At 36.0% G+C, this 16,327-nt stretch overlaps 1 long non-coding RNA gene across 1 annotated transcript; it reads left to right on the plus strand.

Annotated features, from left to right (window-relative positions):
- The first annotated feature begins 2,670 nt into the window (after positions 1–2,670).
- On the plus strand, positions 2,671–10,560 carry LOC118763760. The gene is made up of 3 exons (XR_004999513.1): positions 2,671–2,686; positions 4,357–4,358; positions 10,416–10,560. It is a non-coding gene; the product is annotated as an uncharacterized LOC118763760 (long non-coding RNA).
- Positions 10,561–16,327: the final 5,767 nt, after the last annotated feature.

A 16,327-nucleotide genomic window follows, 5' to 3' on the forward strand; every position in this document is an offset into this window, starting at 1 on the left:
ACGACAGATTTGGGACCTATACACACTGGAGGCTATGCCAACATTATGAAATAACAACAGAAAAAAGATGGTATAGGCACACACCAGAAAAGGTCACAGAAAACGAGAAAGCAACCATACACTGGGATATGCTAATACACACAGATAGAGAAATTAAGGCCAACAGACCAGATATAGTTGTCAGAGATCATGAACAAAAAAATGTATTCTAATTGATGTATCAATACCAGCAGATGACAACATGTCTCTGAAAAAATGGAGAAACTTTCAAAATACAAAGACCTCGAAATAGAGGTAACCAGAATGTGGAATCTAAAAACAGAAACAATTCCTATCATAATAGGTGCATTAGGCATGATAACAAAATATTCAGACAAATACATAACAAAAACACCAGGACTTACAAACACATATAGCATACAGAAAATTGCACTACTAGGCACTGCACACGTCCTACGTAGACCACTTTCCATACAGTAACCATCAGAGCATCACAACAAATCACAGCACATACCCATGGCACACAGAGCTGCGCTCGGTAGTGAAGTAAAAGCACGCTATAAAACATATACTACTGAATAATAATAATGATAATGATGCTGAGGAGGAAGATAATTATTATTATTAGTAGTAGTAGTAGTAGTAGTAGTAGTAGTAGTAGTTGTAGTAGTAGTAGTAGTAGTAGTAGTAGTAATAGTAGTAGTAGTAGAAGAAGTAGAAGTATTAGTAGTAGTAGTAGTAGTAGTATTAGTATTATTATTATTATTAGTAGTAGTAGTAGTAGTAGTAGTAGTTATGAAGATGATTGATGAATATCAACCATTATTCATGTGATATTAACTACACTTGCCACAGCAAACAAAATGCTAACTAAAAGTCTGCAGGGTATTCTTGCCCGAGAAACGCAATGTCGACCTGCAGGAGTGGGCCTCCGTGAATTCAGCAAGAATCTTAAGATCCTGCAAATTTGAAGTGGCTTTCGTTCACTAAACGTCAAGAAAACACGGCTACCAATTAAATTAGATTATAATGTCATCATAATGATGATAATGATTTCTTTATTAATGACTGGCGTTTATTTGCAGTTGAAGGAGCGTGCACAAATATTTGGATGCAGTATGATATGATATCGGTTGCATGGAGGCGTGGAAATAGGTAAAAAAAATTATCCAGAGAAAAAATTTGAAACAAAAAATTCTACTGTAGGTGGGAGTCTTCAAGGGCTGAAATCGCACAAAACCACGAACCTCCTACCCACCAGGGTAAGAACCTCTACACACAAACCCTTCCTTAGCCTCTAGGTGCATGCTTACAAGATTGTTCATTGTGACGATCCTCCCGGTTAAGCATTTTATCCAACGTACAAACGTGCCTGACGTTTCCCCAGCTTCATACTACTACAAATAATAATAACAACAACAACAATAACAACAACAACAACAGCAACAGCAATAATAATAATGATGATGATGATGATGATGATGATGATGATGATATTTGACAGCAAAAAAATTGGTACGACCATAAACCCGAGGGCATCATCGAAAATAATAATGCAAACATCTTGTGGGATTTTATGATTCAATGCGACCATGAGATAGAGAATAGGAAGCCAGCCATAGTCTTAATTGAGAAAGGAAACAAACTATGCTGGATCATAGATCTAGCTGACAACAATGTATGCGATAAGGAAGACAGAAAAGTGGAGAGATATGACAGGTTAGCTTGGGAAGTTAAGCAGTTGTGGTCGATGAAAAAGGTGATAGTAGCACCAATAATTGTCGGAAACCTGGGAGCAGTGAGCAAGAATTTCGAGAATAACAATAATAACAATAATAACGACAACAACAGTATTGCACAGGAACAATCAGTTGAAGAAATTACACCAAATGCAAGATTGACAATATACAGTATGTGACTAGTGCAGGTATTGAGATTTTAGGTGATTCTGTACGGCATATTGTGAATGGATGCAGGAAACTGACCGAGAAAAAAACTAACGAAGACCGATAAAGTTCCGGGAATGACTGATTTGGAGCTGTGTGGTTAGTTTCACCAAAAACGAGATATGGATAAATCCGAGAAGAGCAGTTTATGGAGCCACGTTAAAAGCATTGGGCGATGAATGATCGATTATGACCAGGAATCTAACACTCGACACCAGCGTGCATTGGTTTTGAATCAAAACGTGAAAAACAAACTTGTCTAATCATCGGTATTGCATACATTTAAGGCGGCAAGCTGGCAGAAACGTTAGCACGACGGGCGAAATGCTTAGCGGTGTTTCGTCTGCCGTTACGTTGTGAGTTCAAATTCCGCCGAGGTCGACTTTGCCTTTCATCCTTCCGGGGTCGATAAATTAAGTACCAGTTCCGCACTGGGGTCGATGTAATCGACTTAATACCTATGTCTGTCCTTGTTTGTCCCCTCTATGTTTAGCCCCTTGTGGGTAATAAAGAAATAGGTATTGCATACAGTGGAGATGACAGAGTACTGCAAAAAGGAGAGAAGTAGGTCAGATATGCTGTTTTGAAATCGGAAATAAGACATTGAAGAAGGTGAATGCTGTAGTTGTTGGAGCCTTGAGTTTTTTATGTACTAAAGTTACAAACTACATTGGAATAGATAAGCTTCAACGTAAAGCTACGCTATCTACAAAAATCATTGTTGCTTAGAAATGGATAAAGTTTTCGGAGAGTTCTCGAAACCTGAAGGAGAAGTGATATCCTAGTCTACTGGTTACAGACAGCGGACATTTTGTTACAATTCCCAGTGTAGCGAAGTAACTGAGTGAAACAAGTATAATAATAGTAATATGTCACACTTGTGATATATTCCTAATTGTTTGCAAATTTTTGACACAAAGTGTGAGATTTTAAACATATTTTTCGTGTTTTCATGCAACGAAAACAACTGATTTAATCTGAGGAGTTTTTCGCTGTTGTTTATTGTATGATTTAAGCTGTTTCACGATTATCAAAATTACAAAGATATTTGTACATTTTATAAACATAGGGTTAACTGTGTCTTTCGACCAATAGTGAGTTGATTAATTCGAAATTCTATTAACATTCAAAAAAAGTCTCGTCCGAAGCAGATCGATTATGAAACTTGAAACGATAAAATAATCGAAAGCATCCTGTGATAGGTAGCAATGGAAAGCAAACAAAACAATAATTTGTAACTGAAGTTGGAGGCAAGAATACAAGTCCCGTATTTAGTCGTGTTTAAGTTTCACTATTTTAGATTTGATTTTAACTGAGAAAAACTAAGACGGTGCAGAGTCACACTGAGGTAAAGCATATCTATGAAAGGGTGCTTTGTACCAAGGTTTACCACCAAAACAGCAGTGCGCGTTATACACGAGTGGGACGAACACACGAGCGCAACTGTTTGAGCTGCGGCGCTACCGGTGTGATCAAACAAGAATATATGGGGATCATAACTCCTATCTAGAAAAACTATTTTCGCCCTTTTGTTGAGGTTAATTTCTAGCATGAATGATAGTTGAAAAAATTTCGAGAAGGAGAGATTGGATTTCATGAATGCCCTCACTTCATTATTACATTCATGACATCATATCTGGAATGAAAACGATTTTCTCTTTGCGAGATTTGAACCCATTATTTCAGAGATCTAATTAAGACAATGTAACTCATGGCCTTTGAATCACTTTCTTTCACTTCATCTAATTTAAGAGATAGACGTGCGCACGCGCATGCACAAATATGAAGTCTATATGTGCATGCGTGTTTGTATGGACACACACACACATACACACACACACACACACACACACATATATATATATATATATATAAATGCACACACAACCACACACGCAAATAAGTATTCATATTTGTGTATATATATAAAGACAGGGAGAGAGTGAAGAGAGGAAAGATAAAAAGAGAGATGAATCCCAACATAAACATGCAAGTACATGTGAGCGTATGTATGTGTGTCTGAAAGTGCATGATTATATGTGTGTATGTGCGTTTTGGGTGTGTGTGTGTTTGTGATCTTCTTATTTCTTGCGGAATGTTTTATCTCTGCTGTCATTATTTTCGCTAGTTTTGCTTCGCCTAATTTTCAATTAATCACAATCTACAATTTTCCGTTATGCGATGTTGCCAAATCTTTTAATCATTCCTTGTAATCTGCCAAACGTCGTTACTTCTAGCAAAACGACATCGATGCAGAAGGCCTCACTTCTTTTTCTTTGTCTTCATGTCTTTAGATTTCCTACAGCTCTTTCCTTTGTTATTAACACTTTACCCGTTTCTCATGCATTCGACAACTAAAATTGAACGAATTTCTACCGTTCTAATTTCCTGTCCAAACATTATTTTGCAGTTGTCTTATAATTTTGTTTCATTCTCTATCTTTTCTACACAGACATTTATTCTCTTAAATTTTCTATATTACGAAAACTGATATTGTAATTTCAACACGGAACCTTCCCCAGTGGCCATTCTGTTGTTTCCCAGGCACTATTCATAAATAAGCAGAACCTTTCTTTCTAGTAGCAGAACGAATTTAAATAGTTTTACAATCGTTCTAGTTTGAAGTGGTAGGAACAGATTTAGAAGTTGAAAAGATATTATGAACAAATATCTGAACTGATAAAAGTTGGCAGGCATATTAAAATCTAAAGAACATGTGTGCAATGTTTCCTATGAAATATCAACGACAAATGGGATAACAAAGTTTGAGATCCATAGAAAAAGATCCATAGAAATGTTTCGGCATAAGAAGCAACAACAACGCTTCAAATCACAGACTGATTGCAAAACCACGTGGTTGATATGCTTAAGCCCTAAGCACATCACGCCGATATATATATATATATATATATATATATATATATATATATATATAACAATTTAATAAATAAAACATATGCATACATACATACATATATGTACATACCTACATCTATATGTATATATATATACATGCATATATGGGTACACCACAAAAACGAGAAACGAAAACATAAAGACAAAACAAGGAAACGGCCTTTTTTCTACAACGAAAGAAGAGTACAAGACAAACAACAGAGGGAACATTACCCTTCTTCAGCTGCTTCTGTTTCAATTCATTGCGTGTTTCGAATATATATATATATATATATATATATATATATACATATATATAACAATGATAAATCTCAGAGCGAGTTATAAACAGTGGCGATAACACATCGTGTTGCATATTTGCCATTTGAATTATACTGTTATACTGTTTATAACTCGCTCTGAGATTTATCATTGTTTGATTTCACTTTTTCAATATCAGTGTCAAATCGACACTGGAAAAAGTATATGTATTTGTGAAGGGATCTGACTTCTCATCGACGACCATGATTGTCACATGCTGATGAAAGGTAAACACCTTGAAACTCGGGTACGTGTGTATCATGTGTTGAAGACGGGGAGGATGACTCCCCTTCACAAATACTGACAGGACACAGATAGTGTGTCTATGGCCAGCTGGAGGAGATATCTTCCTGGGGCTACAAACTACAGTAGCATCCACCCTTATGGGTTAGCCATATTCAAATGGCATATATGCATCACTATATATATATATATAATATATATATATATATATATATTATATATATATATATATATATAATTGAATTCACACACAGAGTGATATTAGTTCGTGGGTCCGTTGAGTTTTAGGCGTAAGAGAATAAATGCACAATTTTCTGGTGTGAAGTAAATCTGGAAGTAAGTCCTAGCTAGGCGAGACATTTCACGACAGGGAACGATGTCTCGTCGTTCTTGGGACTTACCATGACCTTCTGTAAGCTATATCATCGACTATGACTATATGCTAAAGCGTTTAAAGAGAATGTGATGAGATGTCCCCACATACATTAGAATAGGAAATAGTAGCACCAGTAATTCATATAAAGAAGAGACACATGGTGAATATGTATTCTTTTTCACATAAAATGCAGCGACACACACAATTTGTGTATGCGCGTTCAATTTTATTTACAATGCTTGGTATCTCGTTGAGAGAGCAGATCAGTAGCGAGATCATCAGAAAGAAGTCCGGCGTGAGGGATGTGATCGCAGAGTATACACGCAGCAAGTTTAGATGGGCTGGACACATCGCCCGGCTCACCGATAATCGGTGGACCCGCGCAGTTGTCGAGTGGTAACCGCGCGACTGGAAACGACCACTCGGAAGGCCTCCACGACGGTGGAGTTACGATTTCAGGAGGACGATTGGGATCACGTGGATGAGAAAGGCGCGATCCAGAGAGGAGTGGACAGCGTGCTGTGACCAGCGGTGTCAAATGGACACCTGACGGACTGGTCGGCCAAGGTGAAGGTGCTAAATATAAATATATACACTTATAGATACATATGAATAGATAAATATTTATGTCCGCGAGAAGGTGAAGATATAGACAGACAAGATACGAATCATCGCTCCTTTCCCAATGTGTGGTGTTGACATTCAATTTGATTCAGCTTTGAAATATCTTCCATGTTCATTCGCATACAAATTTGATTAGATCATCGTAAACAATGTTAGTACATTGAGCAGTGTATAATGATATTATACTTCCTAAAACCTATACATGAAACGTTTAAGGGCTGGCTAAGCATACATGATGTATATACGTGCATATCAGCGTTCGTTCCTTCTTTTTTTAATTTGAAAATTGGTTAAATATTGCGTAAATCATTGTTTCAGCTATTTGATAAAAATAAACGTAGAAACTTCAAGCTTTTACACCAAAATATTGCGATATCTATTCCAGTAAAGATTACTACGCTGTACTTATGTAACATTTCCTGAATTTTATCGAATATTTTCTTTACTTATTTAAAATATAGTGACCTGGTATTATTACTACGAACAGGCAACTGTTGCAGTATCAAAAATAACACTGCATGATGGTTATTTAAAGTAAAAAGCACAGACGTGGTTAAACAATGTATAATATAATCAAAAATAGATTTTTCAGCCGGATTCCTGGTGATTGCTACAATCAAATTTACACGAAAACTTTGGTTCTGTCTTCCAAAAATATAAGTGTTAGTAGTATTTTTGTTAAAACACTTTACAAAATATTTAAACTTTTGTCTGAGAAAAAAGAAAATTTGAAGGGCCTACTTTGATACGATCTAATATATGCAAATATCCACGATATTCTGAAAGGATATATAATACAACGACATTTCTCTGCATCAGTAATGGTTTTTTAAGTTAGTATTTCCATATTTAATGGAGAAATTATTAAAAGGCTAACTAGAAATAATTTTGTGCTATGGAAAAATCAATAATTGTTGTGAAAGACTAATATTACTTCAGCTATTGTGTGCAAAAATTCGAGATGGGTGGTGAATTCCGGATATATTTCAGTCTAATCATCCACATAGCTTAGACATTACTTGCTAACGTTGAGATGGGAGAATGACAGAATAAATATACCGGCCTTTACGCTGTTTGGTGTACAATTGTTTAGAAAATAAATTGGGTAACATCGGAACATTTAACAGGTATCTCGACATTCAATCAATTCAACAAAGATGCAAAATCCATGTAAGCGAGGGAATCGTACACAGTTATCACAAGCAGCAAAATAAAATCTAATTTAGGCAAACACTAAATGTTTATTATGTTAGAAAGACCAAAGAGACTGCTTCACTCCACCTTTATCAATTATATTACATTGCTTAAACAGTTTCATTTAACGTTGAAACGAAATTAAATTGCCATCAAGATGCACATAACGTAGTGAGTAATCCAGTGTTCATACAGTCATACTTGTTCCTATACGTTCGTTGTTTGTTGCCGTTGCGGATTGTGAATTTAGGCCAATGATTTTCTGTAGAGGTTCATATCAGCCATCGTTTGCGTTTATCACCAATTAGAGCTGTTCAAAGAGAGATGCTGTTGAATGCGCTCCTATCCATCCACGTCACGTGACTACGCGAGAAACATAATCATCGTTTTATCCCTCTCTTCTTCCCTCACGTTCCCCCTCTTCTATATATGTGTGGGTGTGGGTGCGTATGTGTGTGATCGGGTGAGTGGTTGTATATGCGTGAGAAAATTCGCGTGTGTGCATTTATATACACACATATATGCATATTTATACTTCCTACACATGTGTGGATATATATATATACATATGTATATATATATATATACGTATATATATATATGTATATATAAATAATTATATATATATATATATGTGTATATATATATATGCATATAACATGTATATAGACATAAAATATAAATGTGTGTATATGTATATATACGTTTATATGTATATATATATATGTATATATATATATATATGCATACATATATATATATATATATATATACATATGTGTGTGGGTGTATGCTTATACTTACAAACATACACGTACATAAATAAATGTGTGCATGTATATATGTATATGTACAAGCATATCTATGCCTGTGTGTATATATATGCGTTTATATGTATACACACATATAGCCTTATTCACAGGTTTCTATGTCAGTATGCGCCGGTGCGCCGGTGTGGGTGTTTTACACTTGCCCCCAATCATGCGATTGTAAATATTGTAAAGCTGATTGTAGACAGGTTTGCCCCTGTGTATATCATTATTTAGCTACGACACTTGCTTTTCTTATATTTCCTTCACTGCGAGTGTGTACGTATGCGTGTGTGTGCACACACACGTACACACACACACACACATACGCACACTTATATAATTCCCCCCTGTCACTTCAAACAGAGATGTTCTGAGATGCTTAATACTACACTAGAACCGTTAATTTTTACACGAATTCAGATTTTAAAATACGGATATTTTTACATTTATTCCTATTTAGTACGTGTCTCTTAATCATGCAAACCCCAAATAAATATCATTTTAATCATGATCAAACCAATTTCGCGCAGATTTTGAATCTCTAATTCACTCTATCAATGCTTAGGTTGGTAAAATTTGATTTGATTCTTATTTATCTCTCTGGTACAGGTTTACAATTCCTACGCGTTCTTCCCTCTGTAAAATCATTTAATCATATACGCTCACGTGATAGTTGCTTCGTAGTTACATCAAAAACACTTACATACATAAGTTCACGAAACCAAGAGATTCTTCACAAAATTGCATAGCTTAATATGCATTAAAGCTTATTTTGCCATGCAGCATAATTTTTCGTAGTAAAACCAAAGTATTAAACCATTTTTAATCACAAATCTAGGAAATTACACATTCCCACAGAATATACAAATAAAAACTTACCTGCACACTAGCAACATATACATTTTTATATATAAAATGTTTACGCTAAACTGAGAAACATCAATTTCCGTGCCTAGAAAGAATTTTACCAGGTTAAGTTTGTTTTCGTATTTTCACTGACGATTTGTTGGAGAGGTGGGTAACCTGTATCTCCATGTTATATCATTAATTTAACACATGTCCACCCAGTGTTCAATGTGTTGTTCCTTATTTTCATATATAGTACATAATCTTTAATTGTTTTATCCTTTAATTTACTGATTTGATAATGGGTAGTGGAAATATTGGAATTAGAATGATTTGACACTACTTGTGAAAAGTAAAGCACTGAGCGCAATAGCATCAGCCAAAGAAAGTAATGAAGTGGAGGGCCTAGGAACTGTGAAGAAAATTCTGCCAGAAAACTAGTACAGACGTTTAAATGATAGTAGCACCAGCCTCGGAAACAACCTAGACCTTGGTTGTGGAAGACGTGGCTTTCGTTGAAATGCTTAAACAACAGTCAAGCACACGCACTCGTATATTGTCCTTGGTCCTTCACAAATCATCATCAATCGACACCTTCATGAGCTCGACATTGGGAACAGACGCTGTCATGAACTGACCGATGTCCAAGTTTAACGAAGTGTGAATATTGACAAACAACTGCTGGTGAATCGTCAAAATTCCCGTTTTGTTGTTGAATTGTAATTCGGAATGAAAACTGGATATATTTTCGCATTCCCGATGAGGAAAGTCAGTGATTTTGTTCCGTCCAGGCTTCTTAACATGTTTTCAAAAAGTGATAATTTGAACAAATTGTCATGTGTGTTTAGTGGAATTTTTCGATGTGGCCTTTCACTTTGAGCTTGTTTCAGATGTTAATGCTGTAAACGCTAACCTTTCTACTCAAGAACTGCAGCGAGTATACGATGCTTTGAAAACAGGTTAACCGGGATTAGCCAGTCGAAGATGCGCACGCCTAAGGCATGACAATGCCCCAGCGCACATTACTAATGTGACCAAACGTAAATTTCAAGAACTTACCGGACTGGATGTACCACCCCTCCCCGCCTACATTCCAGACTATGTACCATCATTTTACCACATTGTACAAGACATGGTTCGTTGTCTATACGGATGGAGTTGCTTTATATTTTTTTCAATGAGGTAAAATTCCTCATTTAAAAATGCTAGAAATGGTTAAGTTTTGGCTTATATTTTTGAATGAAGAAGGCTTCCTTATTTAATCTAATTTGTGTTGTTGTTCCAATGGCACATTGATTAAATGGAAAGAATACAAATTGTGGTAGCAATTGCCTTGCGCATTTCTCAATATGTTCACCTAAGGGTATTCTTCTGTATTCTGGGAATGCGATCTGCTGTCGGTGCAGAGTGCATCTGCGTCTGAACGATAATCCCGTGGACCCTATGTAGTTTTGGTGGCAGCCCGAGCATCAAATAACATAAATTCGGTTTTCTGAAGCTCAAGTAAAGTCAGATTTGATTTTGAACTTTTGTCTCTCTTTGATAAAGAATTCTGAACCTTCTCGGAGTTTTGGGTATGTTGTGCAATTTGGTCGATCATAATTATGAATCTGTGTGTGTGTGATTCTGACCGTTTTGTCCTTGGGTATATGTGAATATATACAGTATGTGCATATGTTTATGTGCACATAACAACGTATTTCCTTTATGTTTGGTTAGAGTGAAATATTTAACGTTCTTCCTTAATAGAAGCAAATGCCGATATTTCTTCAGCATTTTAATTACCAGGAGCGTCCTCGTGCTGGGAACGCTGTAATTTCCGTTCCTCTCTCTTTTTCAGAATGCATACGCACATGTATGATAAAAGGTGTTTGCTTTCCAACCGCATGTTTCCCGAATCAATCCCACTGCGTACTGCCTTCGGCAAGTGTTTCCTACTATAGCCTTGGACCAAGCCAAGCACTGGGGATCGACTTAGTAGGCGGAAGCTGAAAGACGCTCGTCATGTGTGTGTGTATGTGTGTGTATGTTTGTGTGTGTGTGTGTGTGTGTGGTGTGTGTGTGTGTGTGTGTCTGTGTGTGTCTGTGTGTGTCTGTGTGTGTGTGCTTGTCTCCTACAATTGTTTCACAACTGGTATTTCTGTGTTTTTACAGGCGCGTGATATAGTTCGGCAAATGAGAGACCGATAGCATAAGTTCCAGGCTTAAAAACAAATTAGGTTCTGGGTTTGATTCGTTCAGCTACACTCTTTCATGGTGGTGCTCCAGCATGGCCGTCGTCTAATGACTGAAACTAGTGAAAGATAAACCAGAATATTCTGTAATTGTTGTCGAAAAAGGTGATACTAAAGACGCAGAATGATCCGCATGTACAATGCAATTTCACGTGTTTTATATAATAAATGGCCTCCGAAGTTGTCAAGAGTACATCTCTGTTTAAATAATACAAGCTCAGGTCAAAGTGCAATCTGCAGCCAAAATTACAAATTGTATCAAGTTGTAAAAATTGGGCATTTAACTTTCGTCTTGGTATTGTATTGACTCCAATATGAAACACAAAGACCTGTTTTACCCTGCAAATATCGAAGATGCCACATACCATCAGATTAAAAGAAGCAACAGAGAAGCTATTTAAGCTAACCGAAAAGATTAATAATAGCTGATAGATTGAAATTACTGGAAAGCAAGCAATGTGAGAACGAATCAATAAATTCATTTAGGAATACATTCACAAGCAGCGTTTTGCAAATTGAATTTATTGAAGGAAAACCCTGAGCCAGAGATAATTAAACTGATTTTCATATCAGCATTGCACACCGTGAACATAAAAATGAAGACGTTGGAATCCCTTTGCCATAATATCGATGAAGGATATGCTAAATTAGCATCGTTAGCAAAAACAATACGCTCTTAAATATCATTTGATAAACTTAATGCAAACATCGATTAAGAAAACATCGTTGCGAATAATAATTATACAAAACAATAAAAAGATGTTTTACTAAGGATTATCAATCACAGCAATAAATGCATCGACAATCTTTGTTTATCAACTGCCTTATTTTAATGAAACACACAAAACAATTTCATTAACGAATATTAAACACTTATTCGGTGTTACTACAATTTATCATGTCCGAAAATATGTTGTACTAAAATATATTGCACTTCTAATAATAACTTATTAAGAATATGTCCATGCATATAAGAAGATTTGCATGTACATAAGGAAACCCCTTCGGTTGTTGTGTTTCATTGCATCTTTGAATGTTTCTAGTCAATATTTATTATTTTTATTGTTGTTGTGAAGGCGACGTTTTGCTAGAATCGCGAACAAGATGAAAAGGAGGCTTTGCGCGTTTTGTTTCTCCTTACAATTTCATTTCAAATTCCAGCGGAACCGATTTTGCATTTCATCGTTTTGGGATCCTAGGAATATGTACCCGTCGAGCACTGGACTGGTGTCAATGTAATCGATTCTCCTTGCTACCCCAAAATTACCGGCCTTATACTTATGGTAGAAAGAATAATTATTATCATGATATTGATTGAAGATATTGTGTCTACCAGGGGCTTGTACTGTCTGTGAAGCCATGACAAAGACCTCAGACAGATTGTGCTTTACGCAATATGCATACAGTTCCAAGTAATACCAATTTTTGCAATACCTCTAGATCGTAGGGCATTTCTAAAGTTTCCAGATGTTTCTTCAGCTTGGGTTGTATTGAGCCCAATGCTACGATGTCAACAGGGACAACTTATACGTTTGACTCTCGTAGCCTCCACATCATGGCGATCGCAATTCTCAAGTTTCTTTTCACTTTTCTATGTTGATCTTCTGGCACTGCCACGTCGATTATTAGGCACTCTAAAGGTTGTTATATCCGGCCTTCGTTGCTCTAAAACCTTGTATGTTTAGACGTTAAAGTCCTAGACGATGTTTACCTTCCTTTTTTCGTCCATTACCTTTTCCGGTGTATCTTGTTACCAAGCATCCGCCACCGCGTATCCATACTTCCGGCATAGTAGCCAGCGAAGGTTTTGGGCTTCCTTGTCGTGTCTGCGCTTGTACCCTATCTCAGCAAGACTTTCACAAGCACTAACAATGTGAGTCACGCTTTCGACCCTCTTCCCACATATTCTGCTGCGTGTCATAGCTCTTATGTGGTATATATCCCTTTTCACTGAATTGGTATTCAATGCCTGATCCTGGGCAGCGATGATTAGGCATTCAATCTTTTTCTAGGACACCCCTGCTGAGCCACCTCCATCATCCTTCCTAGTCTTTTAAGTTGTTAGTTTCACGGTGGAAGTGACCATGTAATTCCATGCGGAGTAGAGTTTCTTTTCTGTCGTTGAGTATTCGTGCTCCGAGTTCATTAGCCCTTACTGCATATCAATACTTCCGAGTTAGTAGCCATTATTATTGTTATTATTATTATCATTATTATTATTATTATTATATTATTATTATTATTATTATTATTATTATTATTATTATTATTATTATTATTATTATTATTGTTGTTGTTGTTGTTGTTGTTGTCGTTGTTGGTGTTGTTGTTATTATTATTATTATTATTATTATTATTATTATTATTATTATTATTCAGCAGTTTTATTTTTATACCATCTTTTTTCTGATGTTATTCCATAATGTTGGCATAGCTTCCAGTATATGTAGGTCCCAACTCTGTCGTGTCTGTGAATATATTCCTTCTTAGACAGGACAGGGCAGCCAGAGATAATATGATATATTGTTTCTTGTCCATCTCCACATATTCTGCAGTTACTTTTTATATTTCTTTTCATTACATGTTTTTGGTAATTTCTGGTGGGGAGGCTTTGGTCTTCTGCTGCAATTAAAAATCCCTCTGTCTCTGCTTGAGTCCTGAGCTTCTCAACCATTGCTGGGATTTTTCTTTGTCTATTTCTTTTGCGTTTAGTTTAGTCCAGTATTTACCATGAAGGGGCTTTTCTTGCTATCGTTTTATCATGGTTCGTTGCTGTTCTATTTTTAGTTTGGATTTCATTTGTTTTATAGCTTTTGTTGTCTCTTCATCTTCTTCTTCTTCTTCTTCTTCATGTTTATTAGGTGGTATGATTTCTTGTTTGTATTTGTCAGCTTCCTTAAATACTGAGAACAGTTTTTTGTTTTGCTCGTGTTTTGCCGCTATCTGGATCAGTTTTCATTCCTTCTGAAGTAGATATTTTTGCAGTCCTATGGTGGTTATTTTATAGTAGTTTTCCAGCTGCATAAGGCCTCTACCACCTTCTATACGTTGTATACATAGTCTTTCTATGTCAGATTTTGGGTGATGCATCCTAGATCCTGTCATTATTTTTCTTGTTTTCCTATCTATTTTGGTCAGTTCATTTCGTGTCCAGTTAAGGATATTGTAGCTGTAACTTATAACTGGGACAGCTAAAGTGTTGATACCTATTATCTTGTTTTTAGCATTGAGCTCTGTTTTTAGTATTGATCTAACTCGTCTATAATATTCTTTTTTATTTTCTGTTTCATTTGTGTGTGTTGTGTCTTATCTAGTTCATGGATTCCTAAGTATTTGTAAGTTTGGCTTTGGTCTAATTCTTTTATTTCATTGGTTTTATCTAGTGTGATGTTGTTACTCTTAACTAGTTTTCCTCTTTTCATGGTTACTTTGGCGCATTTTTCTAATCCAAATTTCATATCTATTTCTTTGGTAAATCCATGAACTGTCTTTAATAGTGTTTCCAGCTGTTTGTCATTTGCAGCGTATAGTTTTAGGTCATCCATATATAAAAGGTGGCTGATCGTTTTGCCGTAACATTTATATCCGCATCCAGTTCTATTTAGTATATCAGATAGAGGTGACAGTGCCAAGCAGAAAAGGAGTGGATAGAGCGTGTCTCCCTGGAATATTCCTCTTCTAATTGGGATGTCTTTGGTTTTCATGAGTCCCTCTTTTGTTTGGAGGTGTAGGACTCTTTGCCATTTACTCATAGAGTGCTCTATGAATCTTATGATTGTTGGTGTTACTTTGTTAATGGCTAGTGTTTCGAGGATCCATGTGTGGGGGATGCTATCAAACGCCTTGTTGTAGTGAATCCAGGTCATACTGAGACCTTTCTTCTTTCTGTGGCTGTCTTCAGTTATGGTTTTATTAATCATTAGTTGATCTTTACAGCCATATGAGCCTTTGCGGCATCCTTTCTGCTCTTCTGGGAACAGTTTGTTTTCGTCCAGGTGCTTGTTCAGCCTTTGCGATATCACTGCAGTAAATGCCTTGAACATAGTAGGGAGGCAGGTTATTGGTCTGTAGTCTTCTGGTTTTTCTGTTTCATTATTATTATTATTATCCTTATTATTATTATTATTATTATTATTATTATTATTATTCAGTAGTTTTATTTTTATAGCGTGCTTTCACTTCACTACCGAGCGCAGCTCTGTGTGCCATGGGTATGTGCTGTGATGCTTTGATGGTTATTGTATGGAAAGTGTTCTGCGTAGGATGTGTGCAGTGCCTAGTAGTGCAATTTTCTGTATGTTATATGTGTTTGTAAGTCCTGGTGTTTTTGTTATGTATTTGTCTGAATATTTTTTTATCATGCCTAATGCACCTACTTATTATTATTATTATTATTATTATTATTATTATTATTATTATTATTATAGGCTATATTAGCACGGAGTCTCTTCGATGTTTGAGTGGCGAATCTCTAGAGTCTTTCTTAGGATTCTAAAAAAAAATAGTAACAAAGGATGGTATATTATTGCGGGTCGATTATGCGATTACCAATTGCAGTATGCTTCAATCTCTTAGGTAACAAGTTGGACATTGTACCAAGTGCACCTATTACCTGAAGAAATATCTTCATCTCACCGACTAAATACTGATGGTTTTTGCTTCCAATTTCTTTATTAGTTTCTTTTGTATCCAGGCAATTAACAGTTGGTATTGCAAAGTCAATGATGTCACGCAATATCGCATTGTGCTCTGTAATCATCCGTGGTCTCAATGCTTCATTATTATGCCAAGTCTCTATGGAGAAATCGCATAAAATCTTGTAATATTTACTCTCTC

This window comes from Octopus sinensis, linkage group LG6 (assembly GCF_006345805.1).
Source record: "Octopus sinensis linkage group LG6, ASM634580v1, whole genome shotgun sequence".
Taxonomy (NCBI): Eukaryota; Metazoa; Mollusca; class Cephalopoda; order Octopoda; family Octopodidae; genus Octopus; species Octopus sinensis.